The sequence below is a fragment of the Macadamia integrifolia genome, chromosome 12 (genome assembly GCF_013358625.1).
Source record: "Macadamia integrifolia cultivar HAES 741 chromosome 12, SCU_Mint_v3, whole genome shotgun sequence".
NCBI lineage: Eukaryota > Viridiplantae > Streptophyta > Magnoliopsida > Proteales > Proteaceae > Macadamia > Macadamia integrifolia.
In genome coordinates, this window is record NC_056568.1 from 20,932,581 (window position 1) to 20,955,592 (window position 23,012).

The 23,012-nt window shown below is 38.8% G+C and overlaps 1 long non-coding RNA gene across 1 annotated transcript; it reads right to left on the reverse strand.

The window, feature by feature from the left end:
• Positions 1 to 11,404: 11,404 nt before the first annotated feature.
• Positions 11,405 to 13,729, reverse strand: LOC122056982. The gene is made up of 2 exons (XR_006133422.1): positions 13,506 to 13,729; positions 11,405 to 13,212 (listed from the first exon to the last, which is right to left on the reverse strand). It is a non-coding gene; the product is annotated as an uncharacterized LOC122056982 (long non-coding RNA).
• Between the last annotated feature and the right edge of the window lie 9,283 nt (positions 13,730 to 23,012).

The window sequence follows — 23,012 nt, forward strand, 5'->3', positions numbered from 1 at the left end:
GCCATACAAGGCCAGGGTAGGTGGTTCCCTCCCCTTGTGCTAGTGGAAATAAAAAATGTATAAAAAAAAAACAACAAAAAGGAAAAACAACATAAAAGATAATAATAAAAGAAAAGGAGAAACAAAACAAGAATAAAAGATAACCAAAATAATGAATAAAATGCAAAGACTTACCCAAGAACCCCATGCGGAGTTGCAGATGTGGTTTCGACTGCTGTGAAGAGTCTGCCTAGAGTACCAATCGGCCAAGCCCTCATCCATGCGGAAAGAACTACTACAACTCTCCAGCTGGATTTCTCCAAAATTCTTTCGCTTTCTCCTTTCAGCCATATTTTTAGAAATCACAAAACACCTGAAGAAGTTTTCTAATTTGTAAGAAACCCTAGAAAGTTTCTCTATTCACACAAAAGCCCACAAGAATATCAAATTCTCCAAATGATTCCTTCTTCACTAACAAGATGAAGATCTTCAAGAATAAGATGAAGAACTTCAAGAACAAGAGGAAGAACTTCAAGAAAAACCTGAAGGTTCCAGAAACTCAAACCCACTCACTTCACTAAGAAATGTTAGAATGAGGAATGGACAAGGAAGGGGGACCATTTTATAGGAAAAAATTCATTTCTCCAAAAAAAAAAATTTTGAGATTCCAATCCCAAGGGGCAAATCAAAGTTTCTTACTACCAAATACCAAATTCAAAATTATTTTGGTAGTTGAAAGAAAGATAGTTGGAAATTATATCACATGAAAAAGAGGAAAGTAAAGGGCAAATTTTTATTGGTCAAAATTCAAGATTAAAAAGCAAGATTCCAAATCAAAGAACCAAAAATTAAGAATTAGAGAAAAAGAATCAAGAAAAGAAACAAGTGCATTGACCCGGCCTTAAGTGGCCTAATATCATTAAGCCGGCCCCAGATGGCCCAATTGCATTTACCCGGCCCTAAGAGGCCCTTTCTCTTTGTATCAGCTCCCAGTGATCTGATCTCATAGACTAAATCCTTAGAACTGGAGAATGGAAGTCCAGTCTAGAAAGACCATTTTTCATGTACTAACATCTTCTGTAGGGAGGGCTCAAATCTCTGCAAATGATGGACTTTTCCTTAAACCCTTGGACTGGCAAATGGAACTCCAGCCTAGGAAGAACATTTTTCACGTACTAACATATTTTGCAGGGAGGGCTCAAATCTCTACAAATGATGGACAAATCACTAGGACTGACAGATGGAAGTCCAGCATAGGAAGAACATTTTTCATGTACGAACATCTTCTGCAGGAAGGGCTCAAATCTCTACAAATGATAGATCAATCCCTAGGATTGGTAGATGGAAGTTCAGCCTAGGAAGTACATTTTTTATGTACTAACATCTTCTGCACGGAGGGCCCAAATCTTTGCAAATGATGGACAAATCCCTAGGACTGGTGGGTGGAAGTCTAGCCTAGGAAGAACATCTTTCATGTACTAACATCTTCTGCAGGGAATGCTCAAATCTCTGCAAATCATAGAACAAATCCCTAGGACTGGCATATGTAAGTCCAGTCTAGGAAGAACATTTTTTATGTACTGACATCTTCTATAGGAAGGGCTCAAATCTCCATAAATGATGGACAAAACCCTAGGACTGGAAGATAGAAGTCCAGCCTAGGAAGAACATTTTTTATGTACTAACATCTTCTGCAGGGAGGGCTCAAATCTTTGCAAATAATGGACAAATCCCTAGGAATGGTAGATGGAAGTCCAGCCTAGGAAGAACATTCTTCATGTACTAACATTCTTTGTAGGGAGGGCTCAAATCTCTATAACACATTAGTTCAATATCTTCTAACAGGATTAGAAGAGTCGCAAATTCCTTTCTCACAATCGGCAATCCAGATAAGTCCTAAAACTCTAAAAATTTGAGAGATAATATCTGTTGCATTTTTCAACTCCGTCATAAATGAGCAAGATGACGGCAGTATATGCTTCGAGTGACAAAATGTGGTCGTTCTTTTCTTTGCCCTTTGGCCACTCGCACAGGCCTCAGCCAAAGAGGGACATTCTATAGACACCAAATTTTGTTACCCTCCCCCGACTATGATGAAATGTAGATCTTAGAAGCAACTCCTGGCTTCCAATCAATAGAGATGATGAGGGAAACATTCCCCCACCCGAAACCTTAGAAACCCTGACGCAAGAGGGAAGAGGGTCCAATTTTGACTTTCTATATACGAAGGAATCTGGTCAAGATGACCGTACAGATGGATAGTGCTCATAAATAAGGTTCTGAAGAAATATGGCACATCAAAATTGGACCGTCGGATCTCCCACGAACATCCTCAAAAAATTACATTTTTCTGTATACCGCGCACAGGAACAAGCCTGCTGGAAACCTGAAAAAATCTCCTACCTATCCCAAACACCCTAAAATTCATCCCATACCTACCTAGATAACCTAAAAACATTCCCCAATTTTGAATTTTTATAAGTGAAGGAATTCGTTCAAGATGACCGTACATATGGATAGTGCTTGAAAGTACGATTTCGATGATATATGGTACATAAAAAATCAGACCAATGGATCTCCTGTGATCATCCAAAAAAATCCATGATAGAGCGTGCGTTGGCCAGCAAGCCAGCCCGCACACGTGCCTGCTGCCCATGGCTACAACACATGGCTGCTGCCCATGGCCACAGCACATGGCTGCTACCCATGGGGTGCAGCACATGTGTGCTAGCCATGACCGCGCCCCCGTAGGCCTGTAGGCACATACCTACTCCCCCTCTGCCCATGCGTGACCCTTTGACAACTACTACTCATAGCCGCAACACATAGCTACTACCCATGGTTGCGGCCTATGCTTGCTGCCCATGCCTGTTGCCCCAACTAGCCTTGTGTGCTGTGTACCCATGCCATAATGCATCACACCTATGCCACGCATGCCATTACCCGCATGCCATGCACCGCACACCCATGACATTGCTTGTATTGCCTGCCCTCCTATACTGACCATGCCCTGTGTACTATGGCCCAATCTTACACACCATCGGTAATAGCCGAGATTGGTTTTCCACTGGCCCGATGGGTGAAGAGATTCCCTCTTCACGCACTTGAGACCAAAATCTCACTTTTTGGCTAAGAATTCTCTCTCCTTTTACCCATTGGATAAAATCCCATTTCACCCATTTTAGTCCAAGAACCCCTTTTATCCATTGGATAGAACCCTGCTTCACCCATTTTAGTCTAAGAACCCTCTTCTGTCCATTGGGTAAAAATTCTCCTTCCTTCCCATTGGTCTGGAAAACCAATAAATTCCCCCTCCTTTGGATTTTACACACCAAACAACCCTACCTCACTCCATAGTAGTGAAGCTCTGCTCTCTCTCCTCCTCCCCCCCCCCTCTTGATTTTCTTTAGGCCTTTGGAGCGATATTCATCAAGATTCGAAATCTTGTTCGGATCTTCGAAGTGTTCTTTGGGACTTTGAAGATCTTCAATCCAAGTTCTTATTCCAATCCAATTTTTTTCCAAAAATAGTGTGTTCTTCAACCCCCTCCTTTGAGTGTTCTTGGTTTTTACCAGAAATAGAAACCCCCCTTGAGGTTCTTCAGGTCTACGAAGAGATCTTTGTCAAGCTCTAGAGCTCTATCCAGATTTTCAAAGTGTTCTTTGGGGCTTTAGAGATCTTCAGTCCATTTTTATGTCAATCCGTTTCTTTCCAAAAATAGTCATTCCTCGTGGAAGCCCTGTCTGAGTACCCCTGGAATCTTTCTAGAAATAGCCATTCCCAACAGAAGCTCTGTCGGAGTGCCACCTCAGCCTAGCCCTCCCCCAGCCTGTCCCCAGTGGAAGCTCTGTCAGAGTGCCATCTCATACTAAGCCCGAAAATAGCCTTCCCTGGCCGAAGCTCTATCCGAATCCAAATCTGGAAATAGCCTTCCCTAGCCTAAGCTCTGTCCGAATCCAAATCTGAAAGCAACCATTCCCATCCGGAACCTTGTCCGAATACCATCACAATCAGCATCTCTCAATAAAGGAAGTTGGAGGTAAAGACCATCTTCCCCTGAGCGAGGAGAAACACGAAAAATAGTCTAAGCTGGTACTAATCAGGGGCCCACCCCTCTTGACCTGAAATAGGGGTTAAGTTCAGATATAATTTCTCAACCAGCTTGTCATAATGTAGACTTTATATAGACCTTGTTTTAGTGTATATAGTAATTTAAATTCAGTCAATGTATATATGTGTGATGACTTAGCCATGCATGTGGAATAGCAATAATTGTGGAAAATGTTCGTTCTTAAGCATCTAGTAGAAAGCTGGTTAAACCGGGTAGATTGGGTGCGTAACACCTTGCCAATTCTACAACTTGACATTTACCCTAAATCTCTAGACCAGGCCAACTTTTGGGCCATTTTCTTAGGAATTGGGCCCACCCCTGAGTCCTAGGCCCATAACCCTAGGTGGTGACTCCAAACCCCATTTATATAATCTCGATCCCCGTATTGGACCATCATCAAACCCCTGTCTCAAATGATAAATTTTTCACTTTTGCGAAATAGGCCCCCACGTATCTCTGAGCAGTGATACGGCAGTGTGAGGCCTGCACAGTAAGCACACACAACACACCCCCTTGTCCCTCACTATGAAGGAGACCCAAAGAGAGGAAATAGGATGGAATTGACACGCACAAGTCCATATCTGGCCGCTACCCTCATAACCACCAGCACCGAAAACAGTACTGATATTTTTGGTGGGAAGTGTCTGTTTTCGGTGGGTGTTTCCGGTGAAATCATTGTCACTTGTGGACTTGGTCTGTACCCTTTGGTGGTGACCCATGTGGGCCCCTCCCGATGTTCCCAACACCTATTGATGTACGATTTGCCTTTGTGTCTAGGACAGTGACGTGCATGTGATCCGAAGTCAAAATTGAGTTGATCGACCGATGGCCATACTTAAACCCTAACACACAAAATCATAAACAAGGTGAGGGATGGTTGCTTTTATTTTAAAAATGTTTATTTATATAAAATTGCTCGCATGCATAGATTCTTATATGTTTAATTATTTTGTTCATATAATGATGATGGTATGCTATCACATGTTATATTTTTATTGAATCAATATGAAATGTTGTGGATATGTATGGCGGGATCCGGTGTGGCCGAGGTGGTACTGGTATCGTGATCGTCGTGTGTTTATTGTATGTATGAGACAAAATTCGACGCGGCTAAGGTGGTACCGGTGCCATGATTACCCTATACGTGTTGCATTCATGCATTGATTATGTGTATTAGAGTTAGTTGTAGTCGCAAATTACACCTTGTGGCCAATGTGTTATCGGTATCGTGTACTCCAGGACTGTAATTGAAAATGGATACGCTTCATGGGCGATGATTGGTACTGGTGTTGCGTAGTCCATACTCAACTGTTATATGCATGCAAGATTAGGTAAATGGTCGCGGGTTGCACTTTGTGGCTGATGTGTTACTGGTATCGTGTGCCCTGAGATTGTTCTTAGAGATGGATTACACTTTGTGGCCAATGTGTTACCGATATCATGTAATTCATACTAACTGTATCATTATGAAGGCATGTAGCATATACGTGGTTAGGTATCACTCCCTATGCTACGAATACTTGCCAACAGGGGTTAAGGTGTTGGATAATCCATTGTGGTATGTTCGATATGCCTTTCCAGAATGCCACACTCGGGGTACGATGTGATTGTTGCTGGAGGCAGGAACTTTTCAGGCTTAGCCGATGATTAGTACTGGTACCGTGATAGACAGGAGGGGCTTATCAGGGGTTTACTAGGTGATCCAAGGATGCATATAGGGACCGACAGGCTTCTATTCACAACTAGGGTTTGTATCCCTGCATAGTTGATGGTAGTTCTGAGACGAGGGATACAACCTAATGTGTTGTAGTAGCATTTACCAAACTAAGTTGTATTATTCGGTGGATAATAAAATAAATGAATAGCATCACGAGCATCATGGACTATGCATTTAATTTCTGTTATCATGCATCATAAATTATTTTTTCAATTTTTTTGCTTGGATGTGCTTGAACCCCACCCCTCATTGAGGGAGTTGGAAAGTTCACCCCATGTATACGCCCCATTTTAGATGATAATGCAAGTACTGTGGTGCCGATGGCGTGTGACCCAGTATCCTCAGGGTCAAAGTACGGTGTGAGCGACTGGTGGATACCAAAAGCAGAAGAGCACGATCAGGACTATGCTTGCGAACATTGTGCTTACACCGCACTGTGAGATTGTACAACATATTTTGATACTTTTGATATAGACTGTTGATTGTATATTTTGGGATTTATATTTATGAGTCTTGGATAATTGTAACAGAATAACTTGGTTATGGATATTATATTATAATTAGATATTTCTCATTTTATTGATGATTCCACTATTATACTCTGATTCCGCTGCTTTTGGTTGGTTTGTAATGTGAGATTGTGAAATGTTAAGGTACTGCGATCAGAGGCCCTAGTAGGTTTGCAAGACAGGTACGTGTCTTACTCACACCACCGGTATTCCTAATGGTAAGTTGGGTCTCCTGAAAGTGGGGTGTGACAACTTTGCTACGGGCTTCAAATGTGATACATTGCACTGGCAGGAGGTCTTACTTGGGTAGAAGCCCCAATAACGGACTTGAGGGTGTCAATTTGTAACTGATCAAATATCAAAATTGATACTGACTGTTTAAAATTGTACAGAATCAAAAAAATAATTATAATAGGTACAATGTCAAGAAAATAAATCTTATTTACTATTGTATGATATCAATATGGGCCTAGATTTGTATAGGAACATCACCCAAGTACACAATAGGGTTCACGATCATTTGTCTAGAAAAACTCCCTTTTATTTTGGGAAAGAAAATATGATAAATGACCTTTTTTCGGTAGAAATATATGACTATTATTAGAAGACCAATATGGAATAAAATACAAAAAAAGCAAAAAATATATTATATAATTTTGCACAATATTTCCTTTTATAAATCTGAATTTCAAGACTTTTGATTAATTGATTGGAGATGACCAATGAGAGGGAGGCACTTTCTAATGGGCTTCACATGTTATGCATTGCATTAACACGAGGTCTTAGACAAAAACCCAATAACAGACTTAACGGTGTCAATTTGTAACCAAAATTGAATATCGAAATTGATACTGATCGTTTCAATGTAGTACAGTTTCAATGTGAGTCTACCTTTTTATAGAAACATGGCCTAATACACAATAAGGCTTTTGACCATTTGTTTGAAAAATACTCACTTTCATTTTAAGAAGGAGAATATAATAAATGACTATTAATCTTCTTTGTACAAATAAATGACTATTATTTATAGACCAATATGGAATATAAGACTGAAGAAGAAGAAAAAAAATTCTAACTGTGCATAATTTTTCTTTTTATAACTCTAAATTTCAAGAATATTGGTCAATTGACAAGATATGACCATTGAGTGGAAGCCACCCTAGTAATAACTGGGATCCACTATTGTATTTAGAGTTAAGCTTATGGGTGTCAATTTGTAACTGAAATCAAATATCGAAGTTGATACTGACTGTATCAAATATCAAAATAGATATTACTAGACCAATCCGAATAGAATACAGAAAAAGAAAATTTATTTGTGGTAATTTTATAGGAAAAATGGTTTTTGTGGGGGAACGTGACCCCTAGACACACAGGAGAGAAAAATGACCACCAAGTCCCCATAAAATGCGAAACTACGTCCTAGTTGGTTCTTTCACAGGTGCTTCCATTGGCCCTGGTATATGCGCAGAGTCACGAACCCCACGGAAAACACATTTCCATTTTTTTAATTAGAAAAGGCATTTCAGACATAAAACTTGTATTTTACCATATTTTTTTTCTTACAAGCAGGGGCAACTGGGCAAGTGGGCAACCATAGCTATTTACTTGTGGCGTGAGTTGCAAAAAAAAGTCCAAATTCAAAAAGTGCTGCTTCTTCATCTCTAATCCTCTGAGTTTCTGACACTTTTTATGAAACTAAAACTCCAAATCCTCTCATTTTTGTTTCTTCTCTCTGTTCTCTGTACATTTCTCTGAATCTCTAGTTTCAAGAAAGTAAAACCCATGGAGAGGAGGGAGATCGCTCTCTCCAGGTCTATGGCTAACATGGAGAGTGACTCTCTAGTTAGCCAAGCACTGTCTAAGAGAGGGACTGGTTCCTCAAGCTATGAATATGGTGTGAACGTAAGAATCGAGAGAAGCCTTGTTGGAGGAGTAGTAGTTAATGGGTTAGATATGAGGAAGGGTAATAAGAAGAGAGGGAGGCCCAGAAAGTACGGTCCCGAAGGTAGCATAGCATTAGCTTCCTCCTCTCTGGGCCTTTCTTCACCTCCTTCCGAATTCACTATGGATCAAAATAGAGGGTAGCAGGCACCGATGGCTCATGGTTCTGGCAATCAGCCACCGGTGCCTGCTACCCTCTATTTTGGTCCATAGAGAATTCGGAAGGAGGTGAAGAAAGGCCCAAAGAGGAGGAAGCCAATGCTATGCTACCTTCGGGACCATACTTTCTAGGCCTCCCTCTCTTCTTACATTAACTACCACTTCTCCACCAAGGCTTCTCTCTATTCTTACGTTCATAGATGTATTCATCGCCTGAGGAACCACTCCCTCACTAGACAGTGCCTGGCTAACCGAAGAGTCACTCTCCATGTTAGCCGTAGAACTGGAGATAGTGATCTCCCTCCCCGCCATAGATTTTACTTTATTGAAATGGAGATTCAGAGAAATTTACAGAGAACATAAGGAAGCAGCAAAAATGAGAAGATTTGGGGTTTCAATTTCATATAAGGTGTCAGAAACTCAGAAGATAAGAGATGAAGAAGCAACACTTTTTGAATCTGGATGTTTTTCTGCAACTTGCGCCACAAGTAAATAGCTGTGGTTGCCCACTTGCCCCTGCCCGTAAGAAAAAGAATATGGTAAAATATGATTTTTATGTCTAAAATTCCCTTTCTAATAAAAAAAGGGGATGTATTTCCTGTAGGAAGCGTGGCTCTGCATGTGTGTAGGGATCAATGGAACCACACGTGAAAGAATCAACTAGGACGTAGTCTTACATTTTATATGTACTTGGTGGTCATTTTGCTGTGTCGTGTGTCTAGGGGTAACGTCCCCCCCCCCCAAACCATTTTCCATATAAAATTACCATAAATAAATTTTCTTTTTTCTATATTTCATTATTCTAATTGGTCTAGTAATAATAGTCAGTTTCAATATTTGATACAATCAGTACAGTTTTGATATTTGATTTCGGTTACAAATTGACACCCACAGGTGACTCTAGATACATTGTGGAACCTAGTTCATACTAGGGTGGCTCCCACTCATTAGTCATATCCAGTCAATTGACCGAGACTCTTGAAATTTAGAGCTATAAAAAGAAAAATTATGCACAATTATAATTTTTTTTCTTCTTCAGTATTATATTCCATATTGGTCTACAAATAATAGTTATTTATTTATACCAAAAAATATTTAGTAGTCATTTATTAAATTCTCCTTCTTAAAGTAAAAGCGATTATTTTTCGGACAAATGGTCAGGAGCCTTACTATGTATTAGGCCATGTTCCTATAAAAGGTAGACACATATCGAAACCGTACTGTACTGGAATGATCAGTATTAATTTCGATATTCGATTTTGGTTACAAATTGACACCCCTAGGTCTGTTACTGGGGCTTTTCTCCAAGACCTCTTGTTAATGCAATGCATAACATGTGAAGCCCATTAGAAAGTGGCTCCCTCTCATGGTGAAAGACGGTATTTGTGGAAGTGATTTGGATCCTCCTACTAGTAGGGTCGGCCATTCAACAAATCATCAACACAAGGGTTTTGATTGTTACCTTTAACCTCGCTATCACAAAGTCTCCACGCGATCTTAGCCCTTTTGCAATGAATCCTTTCCACATGTACAACTTTGCATTCCATTGGATCCAGCTCCTCCACAATTGTCAAGATTTTAATAAAACCTTGATCATCACACTCAATCACTCAAAAATGGAGAGAGAAAGAGAGATGGGAGAGGTGATTCTAGAGGAGAGAGCCGTGAGAACCATTCTCTTGTTTTTTTCCACACGTTATTTTGGTTAGCCAATCTTATATATTATTGGCCAATCAGAATCCTCTATTAGTTAATGTTTTAGAGACATTCAACTAAATAATGAGTTTCTTATTCAGAGCCAACAACTAAACCAAAACAAATATTATCATAAAAGATAAGATCAAATTTATTAGGAAAATAAATAATATAAAATAAACCAATATACTCAAATATAAACATAAATAAATAGTCATGTCTAATCCAAACAATTTAGATCAAGTAAAGGGTTAACATTAAAATAATTAGTGGGTTAATTATGGTAAAATGAGCAATCTTGTACAATTAATTTCAAAAACATACCATTATAAGTGGGCAAAGCTCAATCAACAGTTTCTTACACCTTAAGCTTCCCTAAAAGCTTTGGGGTGTGAATTGGAATAATTCAACCCTTATATGTATAATTTAGCCTATCAGAGTTCATTGTACACATGTTATTTGATTGACTGGATTGATTTTGTCCATCACAAAGATTTCTAATAATTTTGACCACCTGAGTACCATGGCCATTCCTATTGGCTGACATATGCTTGGGTCAAGTGTATACCCGTCGTCTCAGAGTGAATCATGGCACTATCACATTACACCTCCCACTGACTATCTCTTCTACTTATGATATAGGAGATGAGTGTAAACCATTCATTGATCAATCATAAGCATTATTCTATCAGCCTTTGCCATAATTAACCTACGAAACCTCTGCACTCACCAACCATGTGAGGCCATGAAAATCCCATCGGTTAGGGTTTTTCATATCACACTTCCTTTATATTGTGGAAAACATGAATGTATATACATTGATAATTATAAGATCATAGATTCAACGCATTGTTATATCATTCTATTGTATGTATTTAAACTAACTTTATATCTCATGTATTATAGTAGACATTCATATTAAACAATTAAAATAAACAACACATGTAAATAACTAATTATAGTGGTTATGAGATGGCATCCGGAGTCAAATTGATTTTATATCTCATGCAAGTCAATCCATGATGGGTGGGAGTAACATAGCCTAATTAGCTACTCACACTCAACTTAAATAAAATGATAATGTGAATGCAAGTTATATAAAATATAACTATTATATTGAAAATTAAAAAAAAATCCATCTTGATCTTGCCCGCTTCCTCCAAGATTAACAACTCCGATCAACCCTTGATCAACATCTCTGATCATCTCACAATCATTGCCATCGATTTCTTCTCGATCATCGCATGATAAAATGAAATCCTAATTCTATTTTACAGTTTCTTTTTAAAAAAAAAAAACCATAGGAAACCGTCCCACCAATTGGGCTGCCTAAGGGGAATACATCAATTTATAAAAAGATTAGAGGAGAGAGAAAGAGAGAGTAAAGAGAGAATAAGAGATGAATTTCACAATCTCATATATACATGCCATCCACATAAAATTCATTCATATGGTTTATTTTAAATCCCATAACCACTAACGAATGCATGCATCTAATCCTTTCATTTCATTTATGTCGAAATTAAGATTTACAAAACCACAATTTAAATTGTCAACTTTTGACAATTCTTTTGCATATGTATATCTCATGTACATGAAATTATCACACCTCCTAAACCAAACATTAAATCATATTTAATTGTACAGATTCAAGTGCCAATGGGCCCACAAAGGATTTTTAAGAATTGTGTGTGTGTGTATGTGTGTATGTTTGTGTGTGTTTACAAATTAGGTTAATGGCCATTATTTTCTGAAAGCAATACTTAACACTTTAAGTTACAGGCCCATTTTAGGCTCTATATACAATATAATATTCTTGGCCCATGGTACAATCCACCTCACACATGCACACTCTATTTCACTATAATTTGCGAAAAATACTATTATGTCTCATGTAACAAAACATGCCAGTCTAACTTGCAAATCCATTCAAATTCCCAAATTTCAATTTTCACATAATACTATATTATGTGGGCCCCACCGAGTCATAACTAGGATTTCACAACTCATTGAAAAAAATTGGTTTTACAAATAGGACTCTAAGTAAAGACCTACAACATTAAACTCTTTAATGTTACAAAGGTAATTTAAATAACATAGGTCGGTCTCACAAGAAGGGCCATACCACAAGCGGTGGAGGATCTATATGGGTTCTATTTTAACTTCTTAAAACAAAATATCAAAAATTAAGTTCAAAACTAGTTTTAAAAAACAAGTTAAAAACTATTTTTAAAATGAGCCAAAATATAATGATGGCTCAACCCCTTGATTGGGGATCTGGAAAAAGTGTTCAAGTTACCCACCCATGTCGCCAACAACCCCCACAAGGTTCCTAAACATGTTGGGCCGTCTTGATTTAAATTGTTGTTGCACAACAATTAAAATAAAAACTAACATTGTTTTTACAAAAATGGGCTTAATACATTGGGTTGTACCAACCTGAGTTAGGCTAGCCTAGTAAAGAACCAATGCAAACAGTTACAAAACATTGTTAGTATGTAAGCTCATTACCCATAGATTAAAACCCATGTGAGATAAAATAATCCTAAGCCCAAGAAACCAAATCACTTGTTTTGTTTATATATAATAACAAGTCTCAAGATCCTCCTAATGAGGCAAGACTTGGGCTGAAAACCCACAAAACAATTGACAGTTTTAACTAAAGTCCATGTACAAAGGGAAAAAACAAAAAAACAAAACTAATGTTTCAATAATCAAGGCCCATGCCCATGACTAACAAGAAACATAGACCACAATAGTGGTCTATAATCCCAACCACCGACCCTAGCCCTATCCCTTCTTCTTCTGTACTTGCAATGACTGGCAGCCACTAGCAGAGGCTGAAAGCCGCCGACCAAGCGACAAGAAGGGGAAGATAGGCAAGGACAACGCTAGCTGAGGGCTGGTTTGCTGTTGTGGGCTCGCCCCATAGCTAGCAACAACTACGACAAATGGGGGGTGTGCACCCGGGGAAGAAGAACTAGACCGCGAGGACCATCGAGAGTTGCTAGTGCACAAGGTACATGAGGTGTGGGTTGGTATGCTATAACTTTGCTCAGCACTCAAGCACGAGGTGTGGAGTTAAAGGACGTGAGTGGCTGTAAGCGAGGGTAGCAAGGGTGTTGGCCATGACTTCGTCCAAGGAAAACTGAAACGAGATATTACTATTGTGTACTATTCATAACAGTATTATATAGTCATTTTTTTTTTTTTTAAATGAAATTCTTGGATCAAATGCAATGCAATACACAAATAAAACAATTGAAAGCCCTCCACGGGTAGGGAGGCTTTGATACCACTGAAAGATGATATCTTTAGAAGTGATTCAGATCGTCTTACCGGTAGGATCGACTATTCAACAAATAATCAACATAAGGGATTGGATCGATACCCATAACTTCGCTATCACAAGGCCTCCATGCGATCTTAGCCCTTTCGCAATTAGTCATTCCCGCACGTACAACTTTGAGTTCCCTTGGATTCAGGCTCCTCCACAACTGTCAAAATTTCAATAAAACCCTAATCACCACACTCAATCACTCAAAGAGGGAGAGAGAGAAAGAGAGAGAGGTGGGAGAGGCGATTCAAGAGGAGGGAGAGAACCAGGAGACCCATTCTCTTGTTTTTCCCCACACGTTATTTTGGCTAGCCAATCTTATATATTCTTGGTCAATCAAAATCCCATTTTAGTTAGTGTTTTAGAAACATCCAATTAAGTAATGGGTTTACTATTCATAGCGAACAACTAAACCAAAACAAATCTTATCATAAAAGATAAGATCAAATTTATTAGGAAAATAAATAATATAAAATTCTTTTTCCCTACACATTAGTCACATCTCCAATCAATTATTCAATAGTCTTGAAATTCAAATTTATAAAAGGAAAAACTGTAAAATATTATAAAATATTTTTTTTTTTCTTCTTCTGTCTTGTATTCCATATTGGTCTACTAATAATAGTCATATATTTCTACGAAAAAAGTAGTTATTTATTATATTTTCTTTCCCAAAAGAAAAGGTAGTATTTTCTAGAGAAATGGTCAAGAACCCTATTGTGTACCCACATTACTATAAGGTCAGACCCATACGTAGCAAAATCATGATTGTGCATCTGTTATACACAATTGAGTGACATGAGTACGGTTGGGGTCTTGCCTAAGCAATGGGCTCTATATTTATACTATTTGGTATGTCTAATTTAAGGGTGTCAATTGGTACTGTTTCGGTTCTTCTTTTCCTATTTGTAAGGCGTGACATCAAAACCGTACCTATTCTTTTTTTGTTTCAATATTCAATTTAAAATCCAAATTGATACCTTTAAGTCTTGGGATCCACTAAGCATGGGCGTAGTGCACCACAACTTCACCAAATGTGCTAGACAATTGCTATTAACAATTCGGTAACTATAAAAACCAAGATTTGCCTCAAATTCTTTTTTATGTAAACTGTAGATATGACTTTCATTAATTATAATTTCTTTTTATTAACTATCAATTACATATTTACTAGTTTGTGCCTAAAATATTTACATGATTTTCAACCATTTCGATTGTGCATCCCAATTGCTATTAGGCCTTCTATCCAGGTAAGGCGTTATGTTAACGTAATGCATAACATGGGTAGCCCATAGGAAAGTGGTTCCTTATCATTATTCATCTCCAATCACAAAAAAATTGAATTTATAAAAGCAAAAAGGGGAAAGAAACTCTGCCCTTCTACGCACCACCTACACCTAGACACAATTGAGCTTGAAAATATCCAACGCATTTGATGGCATCTGGATCTTTTCACACCCAAACACATTTGGTATAGGGAATGCTAGAGGGGCATGATTCTCTCTACCGAAAATAGCTTCGAAATATTTTAGTAATAACTATTATGCATTGTATGTAAATCCATCCTAACCAAAAGCAAATTCAGACAAATCAAAAAATTATCGAAAAATCTATAAAGATTCTTGGCACAAACTAGTAAATGTGAAATTGATGATAAATTCTACCAAAAAAAAAAAAGGAATAAAAGGTAATCTATATTTAAAAAAAAAAAAAGAATTTGCGTGAAATCTTTGTTGTAATAGTAATTAAATTGTTTATTTATATAAATAATTAAATGGAAATAATAGATAAATACTTTATTTGTATTAAATATAAAGTTACACTTAAATTAGTATAATTGGTGGTGATGGTGGTGGTGCCAATAACCTAAGTCACATTTTACTCCTAATTATTCAAAAAAAAATCCCTTAATTTTTGCAAATAAGAAAATGTTATCATCATAGGGAAAGAACGTTGCTAAACTGCTTAGTGTACACTACGACATCCCATTGTTTAAGGGTGTCGATTGGTGAGCTATTTGATACGGTATTGCAGGCCAAGAGTCAATACTGAATTGTACCATACCAAGAAAATGCTTACATTTCAATAACAATACTATACCATCTCAGTACAACTTTTATTCAGTACGATTTCAAAACAATATTTTGGTCATTCTTTTGCCTTTTATGTATACGTATATATCTAAGGTAATTCAGTATTTCAGTACATACCGAATAGTTTTTTCTCAAAAACCGATACGGTATTGAGCTGAGGAGTATAATATTTTGTCATATCAAAAACCATACCGATCCTTCTTTGGTACGATAATTTAGTATGGTTTAGATATCGATATATAGTATTAGTATCCAATTGACACCTTTACCTATTTTTATCTCTGTCCTCCCTACTATAAAATGACATATCTACCCCTATTGTGGGAGGGGAGGGAAAGGGAAAGAGAGACCCACTAGCATACACTACACAATTAGATAGGGAACTCAATTTCCATCATAATAGGGAAGTGCTTTTTTGTTTGGGAGCATGGCCCATGTTAGCTCTTCTTGTGTCTATCTCTCTCCTCCCCAAAATGAAGGGCATAAATATATTGTCACATGAGGAGGAGAGAGATACACCAAGGATCAACTCTAAATTCTTATTTGTTAGCACTAATAATGGATATTTTAACGAGGCAAATACAAGATTCAGTTTCGTGGTGTATGTTGTTTGTTGATGATATAGTTCTGATAGATAAAACAATAGAAGGAATTAATAGTAAACTGGCGCTATGGAGATCAAGTTTGGAATCAAGAGGTTTTATGATGAGTAGTACAAGGACAAAGTATATGATGTTCACCTTTAGCTAATCTAGAGGAGGGAAGGGAGTGGTGAAACTTGGGGAATGGAAGCTACCCCAAAGTGACAATTTTAAATACTTGGGGTCCATCATTAACACAAAGGGGGATATTGATGACAATGTCGCCAATAGCCCAATAGGATTAAAGTGGAATGGATGAAATGACGAGGTGCTTTAGGAGCGTTATGTGACAAAAGAATTCTTATCAAATGCAAAAGAAAATTATATAGGACAGTTATAAGATCAGCTATGACATATAGAGCGGAGTGTTGGACAGCTAAGAAGAGTAATTTGAACAAACTGAATGTAGCGGAGATGAGAATGTTGAGAAGGTTGTGTGGCAAGACCATGAGAGATAGAGTAAAGAATGATTGCATTAGAAAATATTTGGGGGTTGCAGCCATCCAAGACAAGCTCCAGGAAAGCCGATTGAGGTGGTATGACCATTTTCAACATAGACCTATGGATGCCCCACTAAGGAAGAGTGACCAGATTCAATTAGAGGGAGCCAAAAGAGGTAAGGGAAGGCCTAAGAGGACTATTGACGAAGTGGTACAAAAAGATATCCTATGGTAGGGATCGATTCCAGTATGACTACAGATAGAGTTTTGTGGAGGATTATGACCCGTGTTACCAACCCCATATAAGAGAGGTTTTCATGATGCGTCTTTGACTACTGTTTTACCTCCTCTTATCTCCATTTCGCTCATTTTAACCTCTCTTTTTTGCTTTTATTTTCCCTTATTTTCATATCAGATCCATAGAGTTTGATCCCATTCAGTTGGGATATGGTTATGATTGTTGTTTTGTTTTTTATGAGACAGATAGTACATGGGAATGATGGCATAGGCTACGCTTCCAGTTAGAGTTCTTTTCCGTTATGCTATTAGAAGAAATTTTCCTTCACCATGGATGGAGGAAACCCCATGATAACAAAGCCATTTATACTCCCCCTACATGACAAAAGTTTGAAAATGCTCTTAACCTCATTATAAACATCAACCCACCACCATTAATGTAGGGCCCTGGTCTTTAAACCCGGGTATATTGATCGGTTGGTTCGGTTTGGTCTTGCAAGGTCCGAACTGGAACGGGTTGACGTGAGTGCCTTATGGTATATGATGGCAAGGGTGACATCAAATGCAGGGTGGCTGGATGAGATTGAGCTGGTACTCGAGATGATCCACATGCCTAAGCCATGCCCTTGCACATATCACAAGCCCATGTATGGATAGAAAAAGGTATATGATCGTATTTGAGTGATAGGAACTTGGTCCACAACACGTGGTGAGAGTCTAATATATATATATATATATATATTAAGACAATGCTTTCCTCTAAAATACAGCAAGGTTGGCTTGTTTGGCCAACTGGTGGGTGTCATTGATAGGTGTGAGACCCACCAGTGTGACCCACCTGTTGGGGTATTATGGACCCCAGCATGCCTAGCTTGGATGAACACATGTATTTTGACCTCCTCGTCGTAATGGGGTCTTATATGCCCTATGATGTCGGCTACTTAACTTGAAAACAAAATTTAATGTGTTTTAGTCCATAAATAGGCAAAACCAAACAAGCCTGACAAGAAATTTATGAACCAAGGTATAAATAGCCTTCATATCTTTCTCTTCCTCATTTATGGTTTTCAGGAAGGTTTGGTGAGAGGAGTAAAGAGGAGGGAGAGAAGAGGAAGAAGAAGAAGAAGAAGAAGACTAGGGAGAAGCCTACTCCCTTGGATCCCATGGCCACGATTCGCCTTTCCACCGTCGGTATCTTCACTGGCGTCTTGAGATCTATCTTTTGAGGTAAGAAACCCCATAAACCCTTGAGATTTGATGAAACCCTCTTTGCATATGTTTGAGTCTAGAGGATAATGAAGCCATTGTGCGATTTTCTTGAAGTATTTGAGAAGAAAAACAAAGATTGGAGGTTCTTGAAGTGGCATTTGAGTTTGGGAATAAGGTTTCCAAGATTTGGGGTTTTTATAAATAAAGGTATCAATTCTTTACCCAAATCTTGTTGATGGCCTAGATCTATGGAACAATCAAGTAAAAGAGGCTTAGAGTGTGTGGGGAATGAAGTGGGAAGCACTCTATGGGGTTTCCATGAGTTGGAATGGAAGAAAGATGAAAAAATGCAAAACCTGAGGAATACCAACAGGTAAGACCGGCGGGTTCCACACCTACCAGTGTGACCCGCCTGTCCTCTCTGTGTCAACCGACGGGTAGGATTGACGGGCTCCACACCTACCAGTGTGACCTACCTGTCCTCTCTGTGTCTACCGGTGGGTAGGACCGGCAGGTGCCGCACCTACCAGTGTGACACACCGGTCCTCTCTGCGTCTATCGGCGGGTAGGACAGGTGGGTGACACCTACCAGTGTGACCCGCCTATTCAGACAAGATTATCAGGTGGGTCCTCCTACCCATATGTATGACCACCTATAGCTCAAATGAGCTCTGATTGAACTCAAACTCACCGACAACCCTCTTCATACTATTATACGCGTAGTGACCATATCCTACGTCGTTTATGGTCCCGATTCGGACGTATTTCTAAACCCTTTATCCATGCTAGGTTTCAAGAAACTCATTTTCTCACTCCGGACCTTACCTGTACCACGAGTGCTGATTCTTCTATGAGAATAAGTAAGTGGGGAGAGGACTTTGATTGTTAATTTGTGGAATGTTTTTGGCATCCTTTACATTCATGGATTATATTGACATTCCGATTGCTATTCTCATGCATATAATTGATGATTAAATGATGCATTTAGAACTGAACATGTTATATCTTAAATTCTATATACATTGTTGTATGTTGCATCTTGAGAATGGATTTAGCATGTGATGTTTATGACGCAGGGTTGCCGAACATGTGTGGGATTTTCTAGAATAGATGTTGTAGTCAGCTTGGAAACAAATGCATTGATTCACCATAAAATGGGACACAGAAGAACTATGCAATTGTACTATCTCATGTAGGTGCATGTAGTTAGGATTTCATAAACTCTCATGCTACGACCCTTCCCAACAGGGGTTTACGTGTTAGGTTATCACTGGGGGTTAGAAGTACACCTGGCTAATAATTAGGACAGTTGGAAACCTTGGTGATATATTCAAAATGCCAATCATACTGCTTTTAATTTCTGTTGTGGCTCGGTCACGATTTACTTTTCTGTTGTGGTTCGGCCACGATTTACTTTTTTGTTGTGGTTCTGCCATGATTTACATTTTTGAGTGCTCACGGTGGGCCTTCTCCGAAAACCCTATGGGCGTATCATGGGATGGAGAACGTGTCTTAGATCTGGGGCATACGCGCACTGTGGATGTGAGTAGCATGTTTCGTATGACCTAATATGTTTGTTTAGGTGAATAGGAATAAAATGAATCTCATGCATATAGGATCATTTGACTTGCAATTGCTTATGTGCATCTTTCTTTCCATTTACTGAGCTAGTGAGGTCACCCCTCGTGTACACACATTTTTAGATGATTTTACAAGCTATTCAGTAAAGAAGCCCATGTTTGGTCCTACCGATGAGACCCTAGTGGGGGATTCATGGGTCCCCAAAGGATTTGAACACAGTGAAGGTCTCCCGTGTGAGAGTTGTGTTGTTGGGCAACAGTGATAGATTCGATTTGTCATATTTTTTTATTATGTTGGTATATTTCTTTTTTGTGCCCTCGATATTTAAATTGATATTTCATGTGTAATTAACATGCATATGGGCCCACATGTAAATATTTTATGTATAACAATTTGGGTATCAAGAGTATAAGGGAATTTCAGGTTATCATTTACAACAAGACTTTCACTGTATTTGTATCATTATACTCCATTGATCAGGTGTGACTTACTGTGCTATGGATATGTATCAGATGATCCTGGTGGTTTTGGGTTACCCGAAGGGAACCCAGTCTCCGGTCTGGTTCTATGAAAATGGGATTTGACAACGGTGGTATTAGAACGCGATGCTCTAATCACACAGAGCATGCAAGACTAAGTTCTTGGAAACCCAAACTTAGATAAGGGGTTGGGAAAAAACATAAAAGACTACAATAAAATTCTAAAATGATAGAAAACTTAAAAATTTTGCCATGTTGTAGTTGTATGTTAGGGATACCAAAATGCACACAAAAAACAAGAATTCATAATTATATAAAAGTTCCACATACCAAGAGAAAATTCACAACATAATTACATCCAGAAATCTCTCTACACACACTAGAGAGCTATCCCAAAAAATTTAAGACTAGAAGAAGAGAAATGAAAAGAAAAAAAAAACAATAGAATTCTAAAAAGCAATTACATCCCAATAAGAAAGAGAAAAAAAAAGAAAAATCATTAGTCCTATCAATCCTTATCATCAATGTCGTCCAAGTCGATGACCTCCTCCCTCTACTCTCTTGAGTTAACACCCAAGTGGTGATCATAATAGTCGAATCGATGGTTCACCAAATCCATGTCATCCAGAAGATGCCTAAGACTCTTCGCCATGTCCCTAGAGGCTAAGTCTAAGGAATGGTTTACGTCATTGATGTCTATGATCATACTCGCCTGAGTTTCTTTCATCTCTACCTGCCCTGTCAGGAGCTTTTGCCTAACCCTCTTGAAGAGCCTTCAAACAGGCCATCATACTCTGGAAATCGAACCCTCTACCTGGAGATGGTGAGACTACTCTAAGGGGGACCTCATCCTCCATCTCTACGTCCATCTCTACGTCCATCTCTATATCCTCCTCCTCCTCCTCCTCGGGGATATAGTCATCATCATCCTCCTTGTCATCACCACCCTACTCCTCGGCTGCCCCTCCCACCACTAGCTCCATTAGATGAAACAAGCTCATCTTATGCAAGATGCCCTGGCCGAATCTGCCCGCAGGAGCACTACCCACCTCACCCTCTAGTGTTACCTGGAAGTGCTCAAATACCTTGGTGAAAGACAGTGCATAGGGGTGGTTGCCGTCAGCTGGATGGAGTGCATGGAACTCCATGGTCTTCATAATTACATAGGGAAGCCACAGATGTGGAGGACCATCCAAAGCAGTGTAGAGATAGTAGGCCACATATGTAGCCATGAAGCTCACCTGATTTCGATGCCCGGCTCAGGGAAGCAGGTTAAACTATACCAATCGACTGAAAACTTAGACCTCAGGAAGTAAAGCAGTCTCAGACTCTGGACATACGGCGCTATCACAAATGGTCCTGTAGATGTGCTTCTGAAGAGACTCACTCATGTGGGGACCCAATGCCTTACCCTTAGAAGGGCAGTAGTACCACGTACCCTCCTTGGAGATACCCAAGATCTCTGCCAATAAGTCGAGTGGCAATCTAATGTCCTGACCTTTCACCATACTGGTGAGAGTATGCATCCTATTATCATAAGCCACCTGCTAGTTGTAGTAGAATAACCGAATGAGATTGGGGTAGCACTGACGATCAATAGATAACACAGCCTCCTAACCTAGGGTCGTGAATCTATCGAGCAACCGAACTCGAGTGAAATCCTCTATCACCACAGATTTTTCCATCAACACGGATCTCTTGGTGAAGGTATCCCCAGAGAGTGCAGCCTCGAGACTGCAACAGACATCTTCATTATAATCCTCTATGTCCTCGGATCGGTCTCTGGAAGATCTAGCCCGAGACGCCGAAGAACTGGAAGCAGCACCTTTCTTCTTCCTACTGGAAGCTTGCTCGCTTTTGGATGAAGAAGCAGCTCCCTTACCCTTGCGAGCAAACATCCTGGAAATATAAAAAGGAAAATATGAGAGGAGAACTAAAAAGGTACAAAATGTGATTTATGAGTCAAAGGATGACAGTAAGGTACGAGTCCAAAGTTGTGAAGGATGATTAGTGGATATGACAACTATAAAAAAACACATTGAGTGGGAAATGGTGTTTTGACAAATAAAAGGGGAGAGAGTATATAGTGAAGAGCCACAATCATAATGTAATCATATATATGTGGTAGATTTCCAACCACACAATTGATGAATAAACATCATGAAGTCATAATACTTGAAGCATCATATGAGCATGAGATAAGAGAGGAAAGCAACTATGAAATGCATAGATACATACAAATACAAAGTTGGTAACCATTTGAGAAAGATGACAGATTTTCTAAAAGAAAAGGAAATTGAAAATTTCATTGAAACTGCCATAAACTTAACATATTCAAGGCATTGTGGAAATCGATGGCAATGCCATATGAGGAAAGGCTCAATTTCATAAAAAGATGTATATTTTGGCGTATTGATGTCAAGACGTGTGAAAGCCCCAATTTTCCAAAGGACACTAACCTCGAAATGGGGAAAACCCATGCCAATATAAGGAAAGTCTTGCATATGTGCAATGTGATATTCTTACTACTGCTATGCAACCAAATGTGCATGGTTAGGCTTAGTGAATCATGCATTGGGTAAGAATGCAAAGAGAAAAATGAGCAAAACCCTAAGCAGCAAGAATTTGATGAAAATAGGGTTATCAATTCATAGAAATGACCAAATGTAAATGATTAAAAGAAAGAATCATGAAGTGAACACCATAATTACACATTTACATTCAAATTGGCTGGAAGAAATTAAAGGAAAATAGAGTTTTGAGATTATTGAACAAATGCAATCGAATCCCTAAGAGAAAAGGGTGAAATCTTACTTACTTGAGATGGAGAACGTAGTTAAAGGACTTTGAGTGCGAATAGAAGCATGAGTAGGGCTTGAAA